The following is a 27,903-nucleotide window of genomic DNA, read 5'->3' as shown; positions in this document are numbered from 1 at the left end:
CTAATAAAGATGAGAATAATAGTCCGAAATAAAAATAAATTAATATTTATCGATCTGTATAGATTTTTTATAATGTTTATATATATATATATATATATATATATATATTATCTTAGTGATGGGACGATTTCAATATTTTCCCAATATTTTTCCCAATTCTGATACAATTACCGATTCCGATTCTTTATGAATCTCTAAGTATTTAACTATAAAGTTGTAATTTTTTACAAAATACCGTATTGGTTCTTATGAAGTGTTATCCTTGAATAGGGATTCCACTGAAACATGTATGCACATATGTAACAAATAATGTTTGTATGATAAGCAAACTATTTACCAGCTCTGTCCTGCATTGAGCACTCTTAAATAATCATGCGAGTTTCATTGGATTTACATTTAGGAAACTGATTGGTACAACTATTGATGTTATCATTTTTTATTTTATTATCTTGATTTTGTGAAAATATTATTTATATATATATATCTATATCTATCTATCTATCTATCTCTATATATATATATATATATATATATATATATATATATATATATATATATATATATATATATAAAACGATAGTATTTTTATAAATAAATATTAATTATTATTTTTAAATCTCCAGACACATGTATTTTGAACTTACGTTTTCTTCAGTGTAGGAGATGATAATTGCTGCCAGTCAGACAATATAACCCCAATCATCAATTTATCCTTGACTTTTTAGGCTGAAATTATCACGAGAAATGAGGGAAATTAAGTATCTATTAGTGTTTGGGTGATTAATTGGAATTCTGAATCAGTATCAGAATCAGTATCGGAATCAGAAAAACTTGTGTTCATTTTCCGATGCCTAAAATGATTCTTTTAATTGTCTTTTTTTTTATTTTGCTTAAAACAAAATTTTCCACTTTTGATAGTAATGTTAAGATAGTAAATATTTATTGATTTTAAACAATCGATAAAACTAAAATCTATTGATTATCTCCCACGTATTGTCACATTTGAGAACATATCTGCATATTTAACATGTTTTTTACAGTAATTGAAAAAAATAACAATTTTATAGTTAAATATTCAAAGATTTATAAAGAATCAGAATCAGTAATTGTATCAATATTGGGAAAAATATTGCAATTGTCGGATTACTTGTATCTATAAATTCCAAATTAGCAGGCATAAACAATAAACTGTCAGAAAATATTCAATGACTGACACTGGAATATTGCAGTGTGCTAAAATTGACTTCTTATACTTAATTTCTTAAAGATGACTCGACTTTTCTTTTCTTAAAGGTACCTTATGACAATATTTGAAAAAATAAACCATACTTTGGGGTAATTATGCCAAGTCCAGGGTAATTGTGCCAACTAGCTAAAAGTGATCTTTTGGCAATCAAGCATATAAAGAGCACTTTGTTTAGTTGACACAATTACCCCCGAATTTGACGCAATTACCCCAAAGTACGGAATATTAACAATTATTTAAATTTTTTAAGACACATGCATTTTTGAATTTAGGTTCTTTTCAGTAGAGGAGATGATAATTAATGCCAGTTGGGAGAAAGCCCAGTTACAATCTCACCTCATCTCTCTCTCTCTCTCTCTCTCTCTCTCTCTCTCTCTCTCTCTCTCTCTCTCTCTCTCTCTGTATATATATATATATGTATATATATATATATATATATATAAGGAACTGTGTGTATGTGTGTGTGTGTGTGTGTGAGAGAGAGAGAGAGAGAGAGAGAGAGAGAGAGAGTTCCTTATAGACTCCTAAATGGAACGGCTGGGCCGATTTTTTTAAAGTTTAATACAAATGTACACCTGGCAGTGTTCTTAGATAGGTTTTGTATCAGAATGTCTTTGATAAGTTATCGATAATCGATAATTGAAAAAAATCTGATTAAAGGAGGAACAGGTGATTTTGACTAAAGTTAACACCCTTATAAAGCCTAACATCACAAGTGCATTTGAGAAGTTATATCACAGCACAAGCAGAAATGCCCGTTATTTAAAATCAACAGTATGTTCTTTGATATGATACGGCATGTTCAAAATGAATGTTTCTGTTTAGAGCACAATTGAACCATGATACTTGACTTAAATTCAAGTCATTATTATATAAAAATAATTTTATAAAATTAGCAGTAGGTTTTCTACAGTGCAATGTAAACTACAATGTATTGTGAACTAATTCACTGTGGGGAGGCATGTGAAGCTTCCTCCTAGTGTACCACCATGGATCCCCAACTAGAGCAGACAGTTAATTGATTTGATTGATAAATGGTTGATTTCACCAATTTCGATGGAAGGGTGAAACATTTGTTGATCATGTTTAGATTTAGGCACAGATAAAGAGTGGGGGAAATTATTAATAGAAAATTGGCAAGAGGGACCATAGATTGGAACTCAGACGAGCACTTGCCATGAAAATGACGATAGAGCAGAAACAGGCTCACAACGACTATTGGGAAAGTGCAACATGGAATCTACGTTTAGGTTTAGGCACAGATATAGAGTGGAGGAAATTATTGATAGTGTTTTCAGCTAGATGAGTGTTTCTCATGAAAGTTTGGCGAGGGGGAGACCATTAATTGGAGCTCAGACGAGCACTTGCCATGAAAATGACAATAAAACAAAGATAGACATGCAACATCTCTTCTGTTGCAGGGAAAAGAAAAGGGCATTCCTTACAAGGCTACGAAGTCTACTTTGAACTCTGTCAAGGTAAGATAAGATGTGGCAACAGTACTCCATCCTTGGATGTACCTGGCTCTTATGTAGGTAGAGAATTGCATCAGCTGTGAAATATCTACTGGATTGATAGAAGGATCACACCATTTTGTCAGCGACCTTGGCAACGGATTTCCTGAAACTTAACACACTATCATATAAAACAAACTGCCTATTATATTCTATCTGTTAAATTAAAAAATTTTATTTCAAAATTTTTATCCATTTATTTATTGTTATTTTTTTCCATTTTAAAAGAAAGTCATACAAACACGAGGACAAATGCTGAGTTGAATTTGACACATGACGCATACACACTCTTTGTATCCGTACCGTTGTAATATTTAATGTGTACACATAATTCGAATACGACACATTACACACTCTTTGTATCCGTACCATTGTAATATTTAATGTGTACACATAATTCGAATTCGACACATTACAAATTATTTGTACCCGTACCGTTGTAATATTTAATGTATAGAGAACCACACCATGTAAATTAAAGTTTCCTAAAAATACACATATGTAGACAGCAGCTAAAACTGAAAAAATATAATGAATAGAAACTATAATATAATATCATGGCTTTCCTTCAATCATGAGAGACAATGGATACTTGCTGTAAGGGTGGATGCATATGTAATTGTGAAGCAAAGGTTGCATAATCTTTAACCACACCTTTCATGATCGATAATACTTGATTCTAGTGGAAAAAAGAAATCCAAGATGACTGAAAGCAATACCAAGATGAAGAACACATACAGCACGTGATATTCTGAAATGGTCACCCATTTTAGTACTGACTAGGCTTAATATCACTTAACTTCATTGATCTAATGGGAACTGGTGTGTCATCGTGATTATGCCATTTATAATATAAGAATAATATCTATAATAATAATAATAATAATAATATAAGAATAATATCTATAATAATATTGTAGTACCTTTAATATACATATGTACGTGTGTCACAGTTTTTAGATTATAAATTATTCGTTTCTAAATTTTTGAGATGAGGATTGGTTATTCGTATTATTTGGATTCATCGGACTATTGTTCTCATCTTTGGTGTGATTTTCACAATGTTTCAAGCGATGTAACCTCCGACCTTCTTCAGGTGTATCTTGTCGAACTTGGGAATGTTTCTGTCAAACTTGAGAATTTGGATGGAATTTCGAGCGGAACCCTTTATTTACTTCCCGGGGGTAGTGTACTCTTGTTCCATCAGCCATGACAGGATAGAGATCCTAAGTAATTCCCAATTGTATTTTTCAGTCGTCCACACTGAGGATTGAACCTTCAATCTTCAGGAGAATATCACTTTTTACGGTTGATTTTTTCAAGTAGTCTAACCATTGTGCCACGTGTCCGCAAGGTCCGAAACATTGTGAAACTCACACTCAAGATAAGAATGGTAGTCTGATGAATCCAAATAATGTAAATTATTCGATCGGGAGATCCTATTTATTAAAAAGGGGGATAGAAAGTGATAACATGCTATGAACATTAAATTAGTAGATCGATATGCTAATTTAATGCTCGTAGTATTCTTCTTTTTAATAAATAGGATCTCCTGATCATAGAAGACACAATCTAAAATTTGGGCCAACATGAAACTAAAATATACCTCCTTGGTCTTCTGGCTAGGATCAAAGGGTATTATCTGTTCTGTCTAATGATAGTGTAATTGATGTTGTGAGCATCCATACAATAGAAATATCTCATAGACTCCTATAAAGGTATTTGAGATAAATCGTAATAATCAGATATATATTCTGACACTACATTAACCCAATTATTTGAATGTATACTTTTACAGTTTAAACAAAAGTACTACAATAATATTGCGGGGTCTCCATTCATGCTGAATATTCATAGAATGCCTAGCAGCAATATATTACATATGAAAGATGCCACTGTGGAATTTCCACAGGTCCCGAGAGTATATAAAGAGATAATATCATATGAATATAGCAATAAAAAAAATTAAAGCATGGACCTGTGACTTACCGAATAAAGTACTAGGTAAAATTCTGTTTGAAGTGAAACTCTTCTGAAGGTTGAAGGTTCAATCCTTAGTGCAGTCGATACTAGAAATACAACTGCAAATTACTTAAGACTTCTATTCAGTCATGGTTCACGTAACAGAGACATGTTAGCCAGAAAATTAAATAAAAGGTTCTGTTTAAAATTTCATGCAGATTTCCCAGTTTGACAGAAAAGATTCCTGAGCTCACCAAGATGTACCTGAAGAAGGTCGGACGTTACATTGGCTGAAACGTTACGAAAATAACACTTAAGAGGAGAATATGAATTCAAATAATACAAATAATACAAATTAGTAAATAATGATTAAATATTTTATATTTAAAAGGGAAGTAACTGTAAGTCCTTCCTTATCTCAAAAACAGCATTTTCTAAGCAAACTTATCTGCCCATGCATTCAGCCAGCTGACATTGGTACCAAGATTCAATGAACGTTCGCTCATTGACTATGGTTAATTACATCCTCATTATAAAGTAATTCTTTTTCACTTATAATTATATAATGAATAATTATATTTATCGATATATACAGAATCATTTTCATCCAATTTATTTCTTCATATTTGTGTCTTACCACTCACAAAAGAACACTTTATTTTCACAGACTTTAGACATTCTTCAATGAGTAACAAGTTCAAACTCTTATACCCTCTTCAGATTAAACCAATATAAGAATAGGCGTCGGCTATCATACATCGATTAAGTGTTAGTTGAAATTTTTTGAACGCATTTATATTTTTCTTCATTATGTTGGCTTGGAAGTTATTGAACACTCTTCGTTTATGCTGGAATCATTCTCTCATTGTTATTTAAATTACTTGGCCATGAAAAGCTTACTCTAATATGCACATATGTCACCACTAATGTTTTGTATATATAAAACTTTATAAGCATACAATTCTACAAGTTATCAAATTATCAAACATTATTATATAAATAAAATTGGAGTGAGTCATTTGAGTTTAATGTGCAGAGTTTTATTTGTGAAATAAATTTTATTTCTAACACATAACAAGACCGTTGAAGCTTAATTTTACTGGAAAAATATGAAAATAATAATCAACTTGTTGCTTCAGTAAAAAATAATGTGACTCAGAAATCACTTTTCTTTTTTCTCTTTCTTTCAATATTTATATCCTTCCCATCACAGGATGATGTGGCATAAGGCCGGAAGATGGAGAGAGTTAACCAGTGCAAGAAATGCACTCTTGCCCTTTAAAAATTGCCTGAGCATCCCTGTCAGAATTCCTTGGTGGGGACAACTCAGGCAGTTAGTAATTAGCTAACTCCTTCCCAGAAAGAAAAGGAGAGGCCTGAGAGAGTGGACCTCTTAATACTATTCAAAAAAGTACCACAGCCAAAACATAAAAAGTCAAATCTCTGTCGGACTGATTGTCGAAGAGAAATTCTCATTTGGTATGCTAAATGTAAGAAAGAAGGCAACTTTCTTCAATCTTGAAAGTATTAGATTTTTGACGTTAAATAATCTCAGTTAATTCTTTTCAACCAATTAAAATACAGATAATTCTAGGTTCATCTTTTTCTTATTGAATTCGATTTATTTATTGCATTGAAATAATTGATCATTCAGTTTCTCCTAAGTAATGAGTCCAATCCTCACAAGTAATAGTAATCTATGATTCTGACATTTCTTTAATTTTCAAACTACACACCAGGCAAAGACAGACGCATTTATGGTATAGATGGTATTTATTTGCTCCCCCACCGAGCAAATTAGGCACAAGGCCGATTTTTAATGTGAGGAGTGAAGGGAGGGGGAAGGGAAAAAGGGGACCAGCTCCCGAGAGGTGGGAAGTGGGAGCTGGTTAAAGGTCAGGCATGTGGGGTTGCCCCCACATCTGGTCTTTGCTAGTCATAGCTAGTCATAGCTTGCAGTATCTGTCGGAACAGATGGTATTTATTTGCTCCCCCACCGAGCAAATTAGGCACAAGGCCGATTTTTAATGTGAGGAGTGAAGGGAGGGGGAAGGGAAAAAGGGGACCAACTCCCGAGAGGTGGGAAATGGGAGCTGGTTAAAGGTCAGGCATGTGGGGTTGCCCCCACATCTGGTCTTTGCTAGTCATAGCTAGTCATAGCTTGCAGTATCTGCCGGGAACAGATGGTATTTATTTGCTCCCCCACCGAGCAAATTAGGCACAAGGCCGATTTTTAATGTGAGGAGTGAAGGGAGGGGGAAGGGAAAAAGGGGACCAACTCCCGAGAGGTGGGAAATGGGAGCTGGTTAAAGGTCAGGCATGTGGGGTTGCCCCCACATCTGGTCTTTGCTAGTCATAGCTAGTCATAGCTTGCAGTATCTGCCGGAACAGATGGTATTTATTTGCTCCCCCACCGAGAAAATTAGGCACAAGGCCGATTTTTAATGTGAGGAGTGAAGGGAGGGGGAAGGGAAAAAGGGGACCAGCTCCCGAGAGGTGGGAAATGGGAGCTGTTTAAAGGTCAGGCATGTGGGGTTGCCCCCACATCTGGTCTTTGCTAGTCCTAGCTAGTCATAGCTTGCAGTATCTGCCGGAACAGATACTACACTTTGATCCCAATGCATTTATGGTATAGATGCGGCAAGTTTAGACCACTTCTTCCACTTAATCCGGGTTCAGGATCATCATGTCTGCCAATATAACAATTTTACTTGGGCAATAATGAAGAATGATATAGAACAGAAAATAGTGAATGTACAGAATGAACGAATTTTGTAAGTTTATGCCTTTATGAAACCCTATCCAAGAAAGATTGTTATGATAACTACTTGCACACTTAAATCTGTTGATTCTGGTTTCTGTTGCAGTCAGACCAATGTCAACCAAAGTGGGAAAACTAGAGGGAGAGGAATGGCTGTTTTTAACTGATGATTTCGGGGACCGAGGATAAAAATCCTTAGCCGAGTTGAAGATTTGCTGTCAAAGTTTCATGGAGAGGTATTTATGCTACAGTCAATTAGCGCTAAAAAACAGAGTGCTGTAATTAATTTTAGACAGGATTTCTTACCAGCAAAAATGTATGTGGCGTTTATTGCCAGTATTTATTTAAGCCTCTGTTTAAAAGTAAAATGTCTGTTATTTTGTTTTGTTGCAAAATTTTGAATTTTGTCTTTTTTCTTTGTTGTTGAAGAAAAGGCTGTTACTATTTTTAGCACGCATGGTCGTGGCATTTTTCCAGGAATTTCATATTTTATTCGACAATGTGTTTTTGATTACAAACATGGGAGTAACGATCTTACTAACCACGACACTCCAATACTTCAGATTTAAATGTTATTTAATTCAAGTAAGAATTTTGCTATTAAACTAGAAGGGGGCTCGGCATTGCCCAGTCATAAGATATTCTTAAATATGATATTTTAATTTATGCATATTTTGTATTATTATTATTATAGAGCCAATACTCCATTGATTATTGTACCCAATATATAGTAGTGATTTCAAAAGGTAAAAAAAAATATGACTTGAGTTAGTATTCAGCTAGAAACAAAACTTAAACATATAGTGAGCTAGCCTTAGTGGTTAAGTTTGAAAAATTTGCCAGAAATGACACGGTGTCAAACAAATTCAGACTTTTAGTATAATAAGCATAGTTTGCTCTGCTGATCCTGACTCAATCAATATTCCCATTGTTTTGCTTTGTTTTTTGTTTTTTTTGTTTGTTTTTTTTTATCTAGAATTCTTTACAATTTAACGCTTCTCCAACTGGATTGATGCTGCCAATTTTTGCTTGAGACAACAACTAAATTTAATATTTGCAATTGGATAATTTTCTTTTCTTTATGATAGTTATTTTTTATTTTTTTTTTTGCTATCCTTTTTTGGATGATTTTTCTATTATAAGAATGGTTCTTCACTGAAGAGAGTTCAAGGAAGTTCAAGGAAAAATAAAATGTTTTAACTGTTAGTAATTATTAAGTACATCTGTTAACTTCAGCATGGTGTGCTGGGGGCTCGGCATTGCCCAGTCATAAGATATTCTTAAATATGATATTGTGTGACAGTGTGTGTAAATAGAATAGGTATATGTTTGTGTGTGTATGTGTTAGCATGACAGCTTTGCCAGTGAGAGTGTATGTATGAACTTATGTGTGCATGCATTCAGTGGGCAGTGTGTGTGTGCTTCACTGATCATACAGTAGTTTGTGAATTTCTCTCATCATGTGTGTGCTATCGCCGAAAGTCTTTTGACCATAAAGAATCTGGCTGGGTTATTTTATGTTGTCTTTGGAAGAAAAAATAGGAAAGCAAAAGAAAAATATGTTTAGGTTTTTATAGTATGCACAAGATTTGAGGATTGAATGTTTCTTGTACTGTGATTGAAACTGTTGAGTTTAGTTTTTGTCTAATAAAGAGTAGATGCATGCAAACAACATTCACTGCTGCTTCAAACAAAAAAACATGTGATGTTTGCCTCTCTACATATGTGTTGTCTCTGGAAGAACAATATGTGTGAAGACAGTGTGGAGACACCTAGGGATAAGAGGCCACGATTAGCATGCATCCACTGCGAGTAAAAAGTGGCTGTACACAGATGCAAACCTAAAACAGTTTGATTTTAAGTCAAGAGTCATGCTTATGCAAAATACATGCTATTGTCAGTTCAAAATTTATTATAATAAAGTAGTATTCCTGTCTTTGTCTGTTTATTTGTTCACAATTAATGATTAACATATACAAAAGGTACACCATTTCACAAATCGGTTCTACATGATTTTTATATATACTTTTTCTTCAAAAGGAATCGACATTTAAGAGGTAATCTCATTTGCATATTACATTAAAGAAAATCTGTTGTAATAATTACCTCTAAATTTTTTATGGAAATTACTAATAAAATTGTTTTAAGTATTCCATTTATAAATGTAAAGTTGATTAATTTAATTTATTTTTTGATGTAATCTAATTTAGTTTTAATTATTAGTATAACCAACATGAACTGCGTTTAACAACAGAAGAAAGTCTTCATTTAAGCTATGAGTTATTTCCCTTTGAGCTATGAGATTTTATTTCCCTGTTTGAATTTCATAGATGACTATGTTTTATGCTTCCAAAAAATTTACAAAAAATTCAAAACATAGTCAACTTTCATGAAGATCATAACAACTTAGGATATTTGGTGTATCTTAAATAGTATGTGACTAAATCCTCCACCCGGCAATTTTTTTTTTTTTTCACCTGACAATGCCGGGTATGTACAGCTAGTAGCTAAAAAAATGAGTGAGATACTTTGCTTGAAGATCAGAACATTTGTGTGTTTTGGATCGATGTTGGTTTATCTTTTGTTTTTGGACTATTGTCAGTAAAGAGATAAAAGAACCACTACTGGTGTTGTGAATGCTTTACCTGTCATTAGTATTAGAATTTGTCACCCCTCTCCCTTCTCCTCATTGATAAGTCATTACCTTGTCCTTTTAGGCGAACAGGATTTCCGGTTCCTGCTGCTTTATGGGTCATGTGAGGTAGCTTATAAAAACCCTCACATAAATGTGCCCTGCCTCTTTTTCACCCTTTTTTGATTCTAGAAGCAGGACATAGTTGAAGCTCGGTGACACTCAAGACAGCAGTTACAGAAAACCAGTCCACTTTCCTGACCTGAACTGAAGGCTATTTTGTGACAAGCCCTAGACATCAGTTACAAGTTAGTTTATCTCTGAATTCGTGCTTGGATTGCAACCAACTCCGACATAAAAAAAGCCAAAATTGAGAGACACATATGTGCAACTTGTTACTCAAAATTTCCAAGATAAGTTCTTGCAACGCATGTTTTTCACAAATCTTCTTTTCTGTACAATAAACTTTTTCTTGTATCCATTTGTTGACCTAGTAAAATTGTTTTAAATATTGTACACACTTGTCGTATTCCTTCTCACAAACCAACCATCACCAAATTTCTGTTTCAAAGCTTATCCTTGATTTGGTAACACATTTTCACGTGTGAGAATTGAACTTTTTCCGGAGTAAAATTCATCCCAATATTAGTGAAGAGAAGAAGAGAAAAAATATATAATCTGGCTTCCTGCATGAACTGGCATTCTGAATGTTCTTTCAACTATAATTTACGTGACTAAAATAGGAATTAATTAAACAGACACATCTTTCAATAGGAAAGCAAAAGAAAATGTGTGTTTGGGATTTTAGAGTATGCTCAAGATTTGTGGCTTGAATATTTCTTGTAATGCGATTGGTTGAAAGAAACTGCTGATTTGAGCTTTGATCCAATCAAGAGTCAATACAGAAAAACAACATTCACTACCGCTGTTTGTCCACTAGTAATAGTTTGGATTATGTTTGGGTACTAAAATTTCTCATTTCACTTTTTTGAGGAGGATTCAACCAGAGATAACTTCATTACTTAATTGACTACAAATATAGTTTGATTTAAAATTTTTGTCTTCTATATGGAATACCTGCATCCTGAGAGAAAGATGAAGAGAACATCTTAATTCCTGAACCATAAAAGACGCACAAAAATGTATTTATTAAAAATATGTATTATTGACAGATAAAAGGGACAGATTTAGCATGACACCGTATATGATGTCAGTCTTCCTTTCATAGTTTCTTGTGAATTATGGACCAGTGGAAAGAGACTTTTATCTAATGTAAGATCTCATTAGATGCAGATCACTGAGTTTACCTTTCACATTTTTTTCTACTCGGTGTTGTCCGGGATTTAAAATTGTAAGGTTACATTATTACTTTTGGTAGCTGATATATATTAACTCTCTTTGAAATATTGTTTTCATCAACATTACATAGCTTCTTGATATGTTGCTTAAGGGAGGAGTATAGGAATGTACTGGGACCATTTGTTTTACCCAGTGTTGTATGGGATTAACAATCATTACCAAAATAAGCTCTCTTGATATTTCGATTTTAACCATACTTTTAGCAATGGTAAGACAGCCTTACTAAAATTGCAGCAGCACATTTGATAAGTAGGTGGGGAGGATTAAGAGTAACTTTTGTTATATCGGCGTTTTCTGGGAGTAAAATTGTCATAACATAATTTCTCTTCATACTTTTGTTGTGAAGGCCTCATTACTAACATTGCAGTATTATATTTAGTAAGTGAGGTAGAGAGAGAGGGTAACAGAAAACTTTGTTCTGATCAATATTGTCAGAGAGCAATAAAATTGTCATTATCAACATTACTGTATAATGTTTGATGTGAGCATAACAGAATCCTTTGTTCTATCTGAAGTTGTCCAGAAGCAATAAATTATAGTGAAAAATAGGAAAGAGAATTTTGTGTTTAAGCTTTTATAGTCTGCACAAGATTTGAGATTGAATATTCCTTGTACTCTGATTGGTTGAAAGAAACTGCTGATTTGAGCTTTTATCCAACCGAGAGTCAATTTGTGCTGCAGTATGAGGATCTGAGATTATAGTCAGCTAACGTCTTCCCTAATTTTCTGCAAAGCACTACTGGAAGCGATGACAAGGCAAATCAGTTCCTTCACTTTTTTCTCTCACACCTATACCTCCCCTGTGCGTGTACTCTTTTTTTTTATTATATTTTCCCAATCTTTCTTTATTTAATAATCATTGAAAAAGTTTTTTCGACCTCATTTTAATTAAGAATTATTGAAATTAGTTTTATTTTTTCTAAGAATTATTGAAAACACTTTTTTGCACTCTTATAAAAAAGATGTTTTCTTTATGATAGATACGTTTTTTATGATGTTTGAAATTTTGTAATTTTGATTTCAATAATTTCATTTGTTATTTTGATTTCAATAATTTTATTTTATGCATTCATAAACATATATTTATTATATACATTCAAATAAAAAATTTGATTTTTAAAATTAAAAAAAACGTAATTTTATAATTTATTAAACATATTTCTCATAAAATTTCAAATAAGATAAAAACTTAATTTTTTAATTTTGTTATTAAAAGTACAAATAAAATCGAATTAAAGCGGTGACAAAGCAAATCAGTTCCTTCGCTTTTTTTCTCACACGTCTATATCTCCCCTGTGCATGAACTCTTTTTTTTATTTTTTTATTATGTTTTAGTGGAAATAGATTTTCGAATTGATTTTTTAATAAGAATTATAAAAAAACAGTTTTTTCAATTTCAAAGCCAACTATTTTGGGAATATTATGTATTGGATACATCTTTTTATGATGTTTGAAATTTTCTTATTTTGATTTCAATAATTTCATAACATATATTCATTATAAAATTTCAAATAAAAACTTTCATTTTTATAACTTCATAAACATATTTCTTATAAAATTTCAAATAAAATAAAAACTTTCATTTTTATAACTTCATAAACATATTTCTTATAAAATTTCAAATAAAATAAAAACTTTCATTTTTATAACTTCATAAACATATTTCTTATAAAATTTCAAATAAAATAAAAACTTTTATTTTTATAACTTCATAAACATATTTCTTATAAAATTTCAAATAAAATAAAAACTTTCATTTTTATAACTTCATAAACATATTTCTTATAAAATTTCAAATAAAAGAAAAACTTTCATTTTTATAACTTCATAAACATATTTCTTATAAAATTTCAAATAAAATAAAAACTTTCATTTTTATAACTTCATAAACATATTTCTTATAAAATTTCAAATAAAAGAAAAACTTTTATTTTTATAACTTCATAAACATATTTCTTATAAAATTTCAAATAAAAGAAAAACTTTCATTTTTATAACTTCATAAACATATTTCTTATAAAATTTCAAATAAAAGAAAAACTTTTATTTTTATAACTTCATAAACATATTTCTTATAAAATTTCAAATAAAATAAAAACTTTCATTTTTATAACTTCATAAACATATTTCTTATAAAATTTCAAATAAACGAAAAACTTTCATTTTTATAACTTCATAAACATATTTCTTATAAAATTTCAAATAAAATAAAAACTTTTATTTTTATAACTTCATAAACATATTTCTTATAAAATTTCAAATAAAATAAAAACTTTCATTTTTATAACTTCATAAACATATTTCTTATAAAATTTCAAATAAAATAAAAACTTTCATTTTTATAACTTCATAAACATATTTCTTATAAAATTTCAAATAAAATAAAAACTTTTATTTTTATAACTTCATAAACATATTTCTTATAAAATTTCAAATAAAAGAAAAACTTTTATTTTTATAACTTCATAAACATATTTCTTATAAAATTTCAAATAAAATAAAAACTTTCATTTTTATAACTTCATAAACATATTTCTTATAAAATTTCAAATAAAATAAAAACTTTCATTTTTATAACTTCATAAACATATTTCTTATAAAATTTCAAATAAAAGAAAAACTTTTATTTTTATAACTTCATAAACATATTTCTTATAAAATTTCAAATAAAAGAAAAACTTTTATTTTTATAACTTCATAAACATATTTCTTATAAAATTTCAAATAAAATAAAAACTTTCATTTTTATAACTTCATAAACATATTTCTTATAAAATTTCAAATAAACGAAAAACTTTCATTTTTATAACTTCATAAACATATTTCTTATAAAATTTCAAATAAAATAAAAACTTTTATTTTTATAACTTCATAAACATATTTCTTATAAAATTTCAAATAAAATAAAAACTTTCATTTTTATAACTTCATAAACATATTTCTTATAAAATTTCAAATAAAATAAAAACTTTCATTTTTATAACTTCATAAACATATTTCTTATAAAATTTCAAATAAAAGAAAAACTTTTATTTTTATAACTTCATAAACATATTTCTTATAAAATTTCAAATAAAAGAAAAACTTTTATTTTTATAACTTCATAAACATATTTCTTATAAAATTTCAAATAAAATAAAAACTTTCATTTTTATAACTTCATAAACATATTTCTTATAAAATTTCAAATAAAAGAAAAACTTTTATTTTTATAACTTCATAAACATATTTCTTATAAAATTTCAAATAAAAGAAAAACTTTCATTTTTATAACTTCATAAACATATTTCTTATAAAATTTCAAATAAAAGAAAAACTTTTATTTTTATAACTTCATAAACATATTTCTTATAAAATTTCAAATAAAATAAAAACTTTCATTTTTATAACTTCATAAACATATTTCTTATAAAATTTCAAATAAAATAAAAACTTTCATTTTTATAACTTCATAAACATATTTCTTATAAAATTTCAAATAAAAGAAAAACTTTTATTTTTATAACTTCATAAACATATTTCTTATAAAATTTCAAATAAAAGAAAAACTTTTATTTTTATAACTTCATAAACATATTTCTTATAAAATTTCAAATAAAATAAAAACTTTCATTTTTATAACTTCATAAACATATTTCTTATAAAATTTCAAATAAAAGAAAAACTTTTATTTTTATAACTTCATAAACATATTTCTTATAAAATTTCAAATAAAATAAAAACTTTCATTTTTATAACTTCATAAACATATTTCTTATAAAATTTCAAATAAAAGAAAAACTTTTATTTTTATAACTTCATAAACATATTTCTTATAAAATTTCAAATAAAAGAAAAACTTTCATTTTTATAACTTCATAAACATATTTCTTATAAAATTTCAAATAAAAGAAAAACTTTTATTTTTATAACTTCATAAACATATTTCTTATAAAATTTCAAATAAAAGAAAAACTTTCATTTTTATAACTTCATAAACATATTTCTTATAAAATTTCAAATAAAATAAAAACTTTCATTTTCAAAATTTTGTTACTAAAAGTACAAATAAAGACTAATTGTGTTATTTTTATCTTTTTATCATTTTGTTAATTTTTGTTGTACATTTTTCAATAATGCTCTTTTCATGTATTTTATTTAAATTGCTTCAAAATACAAATGCTGAATAACAAAACAAGCAAAGGAACTGATTTGCCTTCTGGTAATACTCCGCAGAAAATTAGGGAAGACGTTAGCTGACTATAACCAAATGTGGTCACATATCTATGATTTAAACTACAATTATAATGATGCATATGTAATAAGCACAATTCTTCATTCCAATTATAATATCAAACAACTTATGTTTCTGAACTTTTCAGATGAAGATTGATCATTTGTATTATTTGGACTATTCGGACTACTGGTCTCATGTTGCATATTATTCCCATGATGTTTTAACTTCCAACCTCCTTCACGTGCATCTTGTAAACTTATGGATCTTTCTATCAAACTTGGGAATCTGTATGGAATTTTGAACAGACCCTTTTATTTAATCTATAAAGGTAGCTTGCTCTTTTTTTCATCAGCCATGAAACCTTAAGTAATTCATAATTGTATTCTTAGTATCGCCAGTGGACCATGTAGACTCATGGCATAATGGATACAGTATTTGGGAAAAGTCAGTTGTAAGTGACACTCTCCTAAATGTTGAAGGTTCAATCCTCAGTGTGGGCAATAATGAGAATACAATTCCGAATCATTTGGAATTCTAACTGTTCATGGCTGACGGAACAAGAACATACTAACACTGCGGATTAAATAAAAGATTCCATTTGAAATTCTGTGCAGATTCCCAAGTTCAACAGAAAGATTACCAACTTGATATCATTGAAGAAGGTTAGAGAATAACACTCAAGATGAAAATATTAATGTGAATAATTCAAATAAGAACTTGAAAACTGAAGAATAAATATAATATACTCACTCTTTATAAAATAGTTAAAATGAACGAGATATATATATATATATATATATATATATATATATATTGTTCATTTTAACTATTTTAATAAAGAGTGAGTATATCATATTTATTCTTCAGTTTTCAAGTTCTTATTTGAATTATTCACATTAATATTAATATTCACATATGAATGAAAACAAAGGAATGTAGTGTTTACCTGATATACACAATGGTAAACTTCAAACTAATATAAATAACAGTATTTATATATCGAAAATTTAATCCCAATCGAATTAAAAAAGCTCAATACGCAATAGAGAGTAGAGCTTTTTATACGAGAAAGAAAATTAAAACTGTAAGTTGAACTTTACAATCAAAATTTATTGTTCGACTGAATACTCCAAAAAACAATTTACAAAGTCCTTATTCTGCGGAGTTTCAAAGAATGCTATTCTTATTATTCTTTTCATCAGAGGACATAAAGAAATCAGCAAATTATATTTGTAGAAATGCTGGAATTTGCTAGTTAAGGTATTAAGTGAAACCGCAATTTATTGTAGTTATAAATTGCCCAATAAAAAAGTGAAAAAATGTTGGATATGTAAAAAACTAATATAAAAACAAACACCGCGCATAATATTTCAGCTTGAATGAAACTCCTCTAGAGTTTATCCAAAATGCAAAATAGTTCTTTAGATAGAATGTATTCCAAGATAAATCCAGCGTGACGATGCATATAATCCAATTGGAAAGTTTTCAAAAATTCGATTGGAAAGTTTACAAAACAGCTGAAATAATGAAAATTGTTTTTTTTCCAGGCAGTGCAGTAGTCCAAAGAGAAGTCTTGTTAACGAGCATCTCTCCCCCCCCCTTCTCTCTGGCTTTCTTACTCTTTCTATTTTCTCTCTCTGTGTCTCTATAAGAGAATGGAGAAGGAGAGAGGGAGAGAGAGAGAGGGAGAGAGAGAGAGAGAGAGAGAGAGAGAGAGAGAGGTGAGTAAACGTGGAGGTAGACACGTTTACCAGAACCAAAGGTCAGCTGACCAAATTACGTATGTGTGACGTGGTTGGCTAGATCTGAGAGATTTGATTTGAGCTTTGAAGAAGACGGACGTTTTTCCGTGGTCTCTCCCCCTCTTAACTGGGGAGGGGGGAGACTAACGCTGACGTGTGTGAAGAAGAGCCCGCACAAGCGATTTCACTTCCACTTCTGCAGAACCTCTGGGGAAAGTGAAATAAAAAACTATAAAACCATTTCATCGTCTTGGAGTGATAAATCTTCGTCAAACAGGTATCAAGTCTCCCTCCAGGATGAGAAATTTCCAGATTGTTCGTTTTGAAGAAGCAGAGGTAGGTTCAGAAATTACATGTCACACACACGATTCCCTTTATGATAATCAAACACACAACCATTTATATTAGAGACAATCACACGGAATCTTTGATGTTATATAGTGTATACACCCAAACGTAAAAAGTGCCCCTAAATGAAGAACTCTATATAACATATTCAAATGTAACGAAAGCTCAATTTGGTCCCCCTCAAGGATAACCTCGATGATAACGAATATATAACATATTCAATTTGGTGCTCGTCGACCAGTCGCATCACCGATGCGATAATCGAACCTGTGTTTAAGAAAATACAACGTGGAAGCATGGAGATTTAGTGTCAAGAAAAAAGAAATAGACTAAAAAAAAGAAAAAAAAAAGGACAAGAAAAACAATAAAATGCATGGAAAAAAAAAGAAAAAGAAAGAACAGTAAAAAAAATACAAATCAACACACACACAACGTAGGGTCCATTACAACACTAGGCGAATTAGAAAAATAATTAAGAAAAAAAAAAGAAAAGCAATACACACATACAACCTTTTCACGAAGAAAGAAAAGGAAGACATACAGACACACAGATGTAAAACTTTATATATAGAAAATAGTTAAAAAAAAATGTTTATCCTATTGGGAATTAGCTCGTTATGAACGAAGAAAAATATCACTTAATGTCAAAATTAGAAGGGATAAACAAAGAATGGCCTTATTTTGTAAATTTTTAACAACAGCCAGTGAGAAAACCAAAAAGAAAAAAAAAGAAATAGAACATATGACTGTAACGAGCCTTTACCAAAAAGATAAACATGTCAATCACAAATATGTTGTTATGAATATTTTGTGTCATTTTTAAACTGTGAACTAAGCGTAACTTTTAAGGAAAAACAATATGTACTTTTGATGAAAAACAATGGATAGGTTCTGAAATGTGATTTTTTTTCCTTTTTTTCACTAATTGTACGATTTTATTTCTTAGGAATTTTTTTTTCTGACATGGACAATTTTAGTTCCATCGAGTTGTCTGAGACTTTATAAGTGAGTCGTTTTATTTTATTTTAGAAACGACTGTATTTTAATTGTAAATGTCTAGGTATTTTTTTGTAAACGACTGTGATTTTTCTTTAATTTTGAATACTGTGGAATGGTAAAAGATGATGCACTATGCAGCCGACCTAGTTGCTGACGTGGACAAAATTTTGTTGTTTGGATTTTTGTTAGTGAGATGGGACTTTGTGATTGCTTATAGGATATTTTTGTATTTTTTAATTTATTATTTTTATGTAATTGATGTGTTGTCAAACGGTATTGGCAGAATTTTCTTGTTCTTTGACATGTATTTTTTTTTCGCAGAATGGGGAGGTGAAATCTTTGCTTGTGGGGTCTATTGAAAGAATGATTAATAAAAGAAAGAACGTGTTGTTAATTAATTAATTAATAATCATTATAGTAATAATAAAATTGGAAAAAAGAGAAAGAAATAAGATTTAAACAGTGTAATAAATGATTTAAAAAAAAAGTTTCAGAAGAGTAAAAGGTTCAGTCGGTATTAATTTTAATTTTCGAAAAGTAGAATAAATGTTCTATTCGACATGAGTGACGTTTTGACCACATAAGTAAGAAAAAAAAAAGAGATAAATATAGGGTTAAATAAACTATATGAAGAAATGAAAGAAAAAAGTGGGGCGTGAATGGAATTTAATTTCTGTGGCAAGCATGTTAGAATTTTGGAGAGGTGTTGAATTACATGGGTAGTTATTAATTTCATTATTCTCAGGAAATGATTCGAATTTTATTTTTTTTATCGTGATTTCTGTTGATTTCGAGTAGAATCAACATGGAGCAAGTTTGAGTACTTCATGTGTGGAAATCCAATGTTTTCCGTGAAGCTATGTGTCTTCAAGGCAGGTTGCGCTTACCGACTTTGGAAAAAAAAAATAAAGTTTTTTCTGACATAGCAGTAAACGGAATGTATTCTGTCCAGCGTGAGCGGATCTAGTTGTAATCAACTTCAGAGAGCAAATGAAATGCCCTCTGACATGGCGTAAGGGGCAGAGGGGGTGCAATGGCTGACGTGGCCATTATGTTACGAATCGCTCAAGAGAAGATGAATGAAATATGTATGCAAGTACTTAGGAAAATAAAATGTTACCCTATTGTGAATTAAAGGTACCAAAAGTGTAAAAAAAAAAAAAAAAAAAAAAAACCATGTTGGGTGAATTTAATTGGTATTATTAAATTAAATTATTTTGGAATAGATTTGGTTGGTTTAGTTATATTTTAGGGACGTTTAGCGCGTAGTTGCATTTTTTTCATGAGAATTACAAGGCGATTAGGCTGTAGAAAGCAGTTTTTTCTGTTGTTTTATTTTTTTTATAAGCCACGGTATTGTCACAAATTAGAAAAATTGGCAGGGGAAATACTATTTTAGAGTAATGAGTACCCTGTTAAAACAATACTAGTGGTTCCAGTGAGTTGGAAGATGCCACGTAGGCCCAAGCAACGGCAATAAGTCTTGTCCAACAAAAGTCTGGCGTGCGAGGTCGCGATAATTCCTCAGGGTACGGAGCGACTGGACAGTCGGTACCAAGCCTAATCACGGGGAGATAGAAGAAAGGGAAAGATGCAGATTACGTAAGGGACAAGATAGAGCCTTATTATTTTTTTATTTTTTTTAGAGGAATGTGTGAGGGATATCTGGGTTGGAATCTTGGGACTTGCTGGGAATGCGGAAAAATCACAAAGGGAAAGCTACTTAGTTAGAAATCGATGCGCAAGTAAGCTTTGGCGCATTAGTTAGGGAGTGAAGATTCCGTATCTTGTCGGGTTCCAGGAACTCAAACAGGCTCCGAGTGAATCAGTGTGAAGGCGTATCTTGGCTTAGACCAACCAAGGGAGTTAGTAGAAGAGCTTTGTGAAGTCCCAAAGTAGTAGATAGAATAGAACAAAGCTCCAGTAATAGGACCACTCAGAGAAAGACGTCAGGGCATTACAGTAAAGGAAAAAAAACTGGGACTTAGGCCTATGCTGAAAGTCGAGAATGCGAGTGGGATGGTTGGGTTGGTAGAGCATCAGACTTTTAATCTGAGGGTCTGGGGTTCGAGTCCCCATGCGATAAAGCTACCACCAACATGGAGCATCCGACGTTCTGGTCGTAATTGCGATATGCTGGCCCCATTTCGAAAAAGTGATCGAAAATGGAGTCTCCATTTGTTTGGCCAAGTGGTCCAAATAAAGAGCAGAGTCAGTGGAAAATATCCAACAATGCGACCACCTAGACAAGATGTATATCTGCAAAGTTGTATCTTTGTCTAACTTGGAAGCAAGTTAATGTCGAGGAGAGACTTTCGAGAAGCAGCAGAAGGGTTGATAGTGTAGTAGAAGAGTACTGGTGCCTGATCTTTCTTGGAAAAGGGGTGAGTCCGGAAAGTGAAAAAATAAAGATGTACTTCGGACATAATTATTTTTTTTAGTTAGTTAGTTATTAAAAATGTATGGCTTGCCATACATTTTGATAAAAAAGGGGTGGAGGAATGTTAACGAGCATCTCTCCCCCCCCCCCTCTCTCTGGCTTTCTTACTCTTTCTATTTTCTCTCTCTGTGTCTCTATAAGAGAATGGAGAAGGAGAGAGGGAGAGAGAGAGGGGGAGAGAGAGAGAGAGAGAGAGAGAGAGAGAGAGAGAGGTGAGTAAACGTGGAGGTAGACACGTTTACCAGAACCAAAGGTCAGCTGACCAAATTACGTATGTGTGACGTGGTTGGCTAGATCTGAAAGATTTGATTTGAGCTTTGAAGAAGACGGACGTTTTTCCGTGGTCTCCCCCCTCTTAACTGGGGAGGGGGGAGACTAACGCTGACGTGTGTGAAGAAGAGCCCGCACAAGCGATTTCACTTCCACTTCTGCAGAACCTCTGGGGAAAGTGAAATAAAAAACTATAAAACCATTTCATCGTCTTGGAGTGATAAATCTTCGTCAAACAGGTATCAAGTCTCCCTCCAGGATGAGAAATTTCCAGATTGTTCGTTTTGAAGAAGCAGAGGTAGGTTCAGAAATTACATGTCACACACACGATTCCCTTTATGATAATCAAACACACAACCATTTATATTAGAGACAATCACACGGAATCTTTGATGTTATATAGTGTATACACCCAAACGTAAAAAGTGCCCCTAAATGAAGAACTCTATATAACATATTCAAATGTAACGAAAGCTCAATTTGGTCCCCCTCAAGGATAACCTCGATGATAACGAATATATAACAGTCTGTCCCTAATCAAAAGGGATCTAATAGTAAGAAAAGACAAATCCAAAATGAGAACCTTCATCCTTGGCTTAAAAAGAAAAAGTGATTTTAAGCGGGGGAGGGCGGACATGAAAGCTCGTATTACTGTGACCGGAAATTGTCTAGACAGAATGAAACAGATCTTTCTATAAAGAAATTCGATGTCATTATTAAAAGCAAAAGTGTAGGATTGATGATTATAATTTTTTAAGTGTTGCAGAATCACAGTTTATTAAGGCTGTGGGCATGACACACAAAATAACACACACACTATCGTATTAATATATAGATTCGTATGATAAAGTTATCTCCCTTATACTATATAATTAACCAGAATTCAGAGAATAAATAAAATAAAACTTAAAATAAAAAGATAATTATGTATGCGCATAAAAATTTTAAATATTAATACTGACTTTAAATTATTATATTTAAAGGATAACAGTGTTATTTTAAACAAAATAAAATAATTAATTTTGATTTCTAATCCATTCTAATTTCTGCTGAATTTCTCTAATTTACAATGGCATCATGAACTTGTACAAAGCCAACCAACCGCCTTTATTTCCCAGACAATGGTCATTGGTTGGCTCTGGGCAAGTTCATGATTTCCAATCATTTGAACACTATTGAATGCCTTAACACTGTGCCTGTTTTTGGCATTTATAGTTGTTAATTTTCCTTAATTCTTGTGGCAGTTGATGGTTGCCTAGAGGTAACATCCTAGAAAATGGAGTTAAAGGTGTTTATTAGCTGGATTTGAATCTCCAGACCATTAGCAATTATCACTCTCTGCACTGATGATTGCAAAAGCATGAAACTAGTATCCATAGGTAGAAAAATTTAATAAACAGTTGAAAAGACAATATATATATTTATTTTTATTATTTTTATATGTGTGTGTGTGTGTGTGTGTGTGTGTGTGTGTGTGTGTGTGTGTGTGCAGTCAGCACCAACCCTATTCAGGGTTTAACCGGCTTCCTCCGATGGAGTATGAAATTCACAAGCGGTCCCCAATTGCATGTATATCCCCGTTAGGTTTTTGCAACTTTTTGCAAAGAGGGGTTCAACGTCCTCCTACATACAGCACCTGGACTTCCCAAATTGGTCACCCATTTTAGTAATGACCAGGCTCAACGTTGCTTAACTTCGGTGATCTGATGGGAACCGGTGTGTCAATGTGATTATACCATATATATATATATATATATATATATATATATATATATATATATATATAACTACTTAATTTACTCACATAAAATTAATATACGAAAGTATAGATTTATGCATAAACTTTAAGTATTTACTTCAAAAGTGCTCCATACGTAGGTAGAGCTAGTTAGTAAGTTATAAAATGTATATGGCGATTAAGCTACACTGAATATTCCGTGTTTCATCCACTCTAGGATTCTTCAGGCTTATGCACAAATTCTGTGGTTGTTTGTCGTTTTTATATACTCATCTTCTATTGAAATTTTAGTTAGCCAATCAGCTTTCCTGCTCTGTTTCCGCAACTGTATCAACATGTAGAAATTTAAAAGTAATATGAACATGGCCCAATTTAGATCCCCTTATAAATCTGGCCCCTATCACAATATTCATATATGTCTCAGTGGCAATATATCTTCTTTAGAGTGAATGAAAGTAAAAAAAAAATTCCATTGGAAATTGATTAAATTCTATCGATAGCATTATTGCGGGTGTTACACTGCAAACGATTGAAGTAAAAACAATGTCAAAACATTTTGCATTTTTTATTGCATTTTTTGTCTGGCATGAAAAGTAAATTCAAACAATTTTTTTGGTTAAAAATTGTTTGAATTTTGCAGAATTTGTTTGATCTTGGGATTATTTTGGTGCTAACGCAGGTCTGATTCTCTTAGCACATTTTATTCTCTTTGGTGTCTACTTTTTCAGCTGTTGTTCAATTTTCCGCCCAAACAAATCAGTAAATATTGGTGAAGGTAGTGAGATATTTGGAATTGGTTGCGATTTTATAGAAGGGTAAGTTTTGTAGCTCTTGTGTGGCAGAATATTCCCTTCAAATATAAATTAAATAACATGATTAATCGAAATATGTAACGTTTATTTCAGTTTTATTAAAATTTGCTGCAGTAATTCTTGCAACAGCAGAGATGTGAAATTTCAGTTAAGGATGTTGCAAACCTTCACATGGTCCCTCCTGTAAGTAATTTCTTTCTTTCTAGAAAAAAATCTAATTAGAAAGATATCAGGGAAATGAATACCAACAATAATCATCTGGTCCATACAAAATGAAAGAACAACAACTGCAAGGAGGTGATGCTGACTAAGTGGTTAATTACACAAATTGATAATCTGGGTGTGGCAAGTTCGAACCCAGTTTGTTGCACATAGGAACGTTGGCAATCTTCATGTGGTCTCTCCTATACATATCCAATATCTTTCTAGAAAGAATTCTTAATAGAAAGATATTAGGGAAATGAATGCCAACAAAATTATTATCATGAATAATGCTCAATAACTACAACAATAACAGCAGCAGAAACTACAACAATAGCAACAACAACAGCAACAACAACAGCAACAACAACAACAACAACAATAACAACAACAGCAACAACAACAACAATAGCAATAACAACAATAGCAACAACAACAACAATAGCAACAACAACAGCAATAGCAACAGAAACAACAACAACAATAACAACAACAGCAACAACAATAGCAACAACAACAACAACAATAGCAACAACAATTGCAATAGCAACAGAAACAACAACAACAACAGCAACAACAACAGCCACAACAGTGCAGAAAAGTGATTTCTAAATCATTCAATATTTGCTTGGCTTAAATGATCCATACAAAATGGATCAAATACTCAATTTCGATTGGTTTAGTCAACCCGAAACAATCTCTTTATGAGCCACAGTTAATGAATCTTACTTAACAACGCACTTTCCACACAAATGAGCCAACAAAAAAGTCAAGTTGCCTCATGAACACTTATTATTCTACACACCCAACATACTCCTTATTGGTGTACAAACGATACTAACCTTTAGCTTCTGACTATTGGGATTATTATGTTAACTTGACTTTCTAAAATGCTGATATCTCTGAACATAGACTTACTGCCTAATTATATGAATTCAGCCAATCTAACTCGATGTTTACTATCTGCATATATACAACTATAATAATATTCTCCTCTTATGGACGCATGATAACACTCTTTTCTTGATTTTGGGACTTTTAATATAATACTTCCTTCATCAAGACACATGGACATTAAATAACTTAGTAACTAACTCCAACCTACACATATCCCCTAACCTTAACTCCAACCTGCTCATATCCCCTAACCCTAACTCTAACCCTAACTCTAACCCTGACTCTAACTTACATATATCAATTAGGATCGGTCACCTATTCATAAATCTTACTTAGAGAATCACATGCATGCTTTCCATGCAATGAGTCAGCGAAAAGATCAAGTTGCCTCATGGCGTTCATCACTCTGAGACAACTAACATACTCCTTATTAGTGTGTTATTGGAATCGGCATGTGGACTTGACTTTGACTTTTTTTACATGGGGGGGGGGAAGAGATCATCACTTATCAAGGTCCGGAAGCCATTCGAGGATAAGGGTTATTAAGTGTACAGTAGTCAATGGAATAATATCGTAGTAATCATTAGTAATGGAAATTTGATAAATTAGATTACTTAAAGAGATGGTTGATCAAGAATTTGTTTATGTTAGACTTGAAGACAACCAAATTGTAGTCAGCTGGGAAACAGGCAAACAGAAGAGAGTTCTACAGGTGTGCAGTTCTAAAAAAGACTCTTTGTTCATGGAATCTGTGTTTTGGTTTAGGCACAGATAAAGAGTGGGGAAAATTATTGGCAGTGGTTTCAGCTAGATGAGTGTTTTTCATGAAAGATTGGCGAGGGGGAAGCAGAGATTGGAGCTCAAACGAGCACTTGCCATGGAAATAACGATAAAACAATGACAGTCTTGCAACATCTCTTCTGTGGGAAAGAGGTTGCAGGGAAGAGAAAAGGGCATCCCCCACTAAACTACTAGCTAGTCTATTTTGAACTCTGTCAAGGCAGGACAAGCTGCTTCTAGCAGCTCCTGCCCAGATGTGGCAGCAGTACTCCATCCTTGGATGTACCTATAGGTAGGTATAGGTATAGGTAGAGAATTGCATCAGGAGTAAGATATCTACTGGAGCGGTAAAAGGATCCCACCATTTTTTCAGTGACCTTACCAACAGATTTGATGTATGTATTCCATTTCAGATGAGGAGTAAAGGTCAAACCCAGAAGCTTGAAAACATGGAGCCTCCCCAAGACGAGAGCCATCCATTTCAATTGATGCCAGATGGGGATCAGAGCGTTGATGATGTAAAGATAGAAGCTTGGTTTTTAGATGCATTAAAAGTAACCAGCCACCTCTTCCCCGATTGTACCATGCATTCAAGATCAGAGGAGAGAGAATCAGAGAGAACTTGGTCATTTACGGTTTTTGATGTGTTGCTTTCTAAGATGTTGATATCTCTAAATATGGACTTACTTTCTAATAATGTGAATTCAGCCAATCTAACTCGATATTCTTATCTGCATATGTACGGCTAAAATAAAATTCTCCTTTTATGGATTAATGATAATATTTTCGTCATCTGGACTTTGAGATTTTGAATATAACACTTTCTCTGTCAAGTCACATTAATGACTAACTCCAAACTCTTTATCTGTGATACAAATGAGATTATTATGAAACCATTGCACATGTTCCTATAGTGTCAATAATTTGTAAATCTTAAGGTTTATATTTTTAGAATAATTATTTTGTTGGGGTGGAGAGTTGGATTTAGTCTTTAGTTGCAGTCTGTAAAAACGAATTGTAGATTGATAACACCACCCCTGCCCTTTCTCCCTATGTACTGCTTAGTTGTATCCCAATAACCAAAGGAAATAATCAGTCCACAATCATAATTTTTGCTTATTTTTTATGCCAATATTTTCTTATTAAGCTTTTTAAAGACGTTTTGCAACCCAATAACTGAAAAATATTGTGTTTAGTTTATTTGGCTACTCTTCAGAGACGATCAAATATTAATAAATAAAAAAAAACGTGCTTAAAGAAGATGAAAGGAATGGCAAGTAAAAAAACATGAAAAACTCACTTTAAATATGATAATCAGAAAAGATTCCTACCCCTCCAAAAACAATATCTAATACCACATTGGAAAGTTCTTTATATATATATATATATATATATATATATATATATATATATATATATATATATATATATATATATATATATAAAGAACTTTCCATATATATATATACAGTAATCATGCAGTAGATAAGAAAAGTTTACTAGACAAAAGCAAATGTAAACCTCAATATATTTATATTAATCCCAACCAAAAACTCAATACAACAACAATAGGAAGTAGAGCTTATTTTGCAGCATGGAAGGATCAAGGCTGGCTTTTTCCTGTTTTTGACTCGTACCTGATATCCCATGTTATTCAGGGCCTTTCAACGATGGATCTAATTTATTTGAACTACTTCGTATTATTCATCTTACCCATATTGGATTGGAATACTTCCAAACTTGATCCTTAATGTCGTTTCATATAATGTCGTTTCATACACCAGCAAATTTTTGTTTTTCATTTTTATTCATTTTTATAAACAATTTACAGATATATTTTTTTCATATAATGTTGTTTCATACACCAGCAAATTTTTGTTTTTCATTTTTATTCATTTTTATAAACAATTTACAGATATATTTTTTTCATATAATGTCGCTTCATACACCAGCAAATTTTTGTTTTTCATTTTTATTCATTTTTAT

At 31.5% G+C, this 27,903-nt stretch overlaps 1 protein-coding gene and 1 pseudogene across 1 annotated transcript in view; one reads left to right on the top strand and one right to left on the bottom strand.

Moving 5' to 3' along the window:
- Window positions 1-27,903, top strand: part of LOC145265408 (uncharacterized) — a 73,544-nt gene that overhangs the window by 2,145 nt on the left and 43,496 nt on the right. The window contains exon 2 of the mRNA XM_080121236.1: window positions 7,590-7,719. The gene's annotated coding sequence lies outside the window, so the exon portion shown is untranslated. The remainder of the gene's footprint in view (window positions 1-7,589; window positions 7,720-27,903) is intronic.
- On the bottom strand, window positions 23,114-23,232 carry LOC145265801 (5S ribosomal RNA; annotated as a pseudogene).

Source organism: Euprymna scolopes, chromosome 40 (assembly GCF_053919585.1).
Source record: "Euprymna scolopes isolate OS-2025 chromosome 40, ASM5391958v1, whole genome shotgun sequence".
NCBI lineage: Eukaryota > Metazoa > Mollusca > Cephalopoda > Sepiida > Sepiolidae > Euprymna > Euprymna scolopes.
The sequence above is the reverse complement of the archived record's forward strand: the minus strand, read 5'-3'. Positions and strand labels throughout refer to the sequence as shown.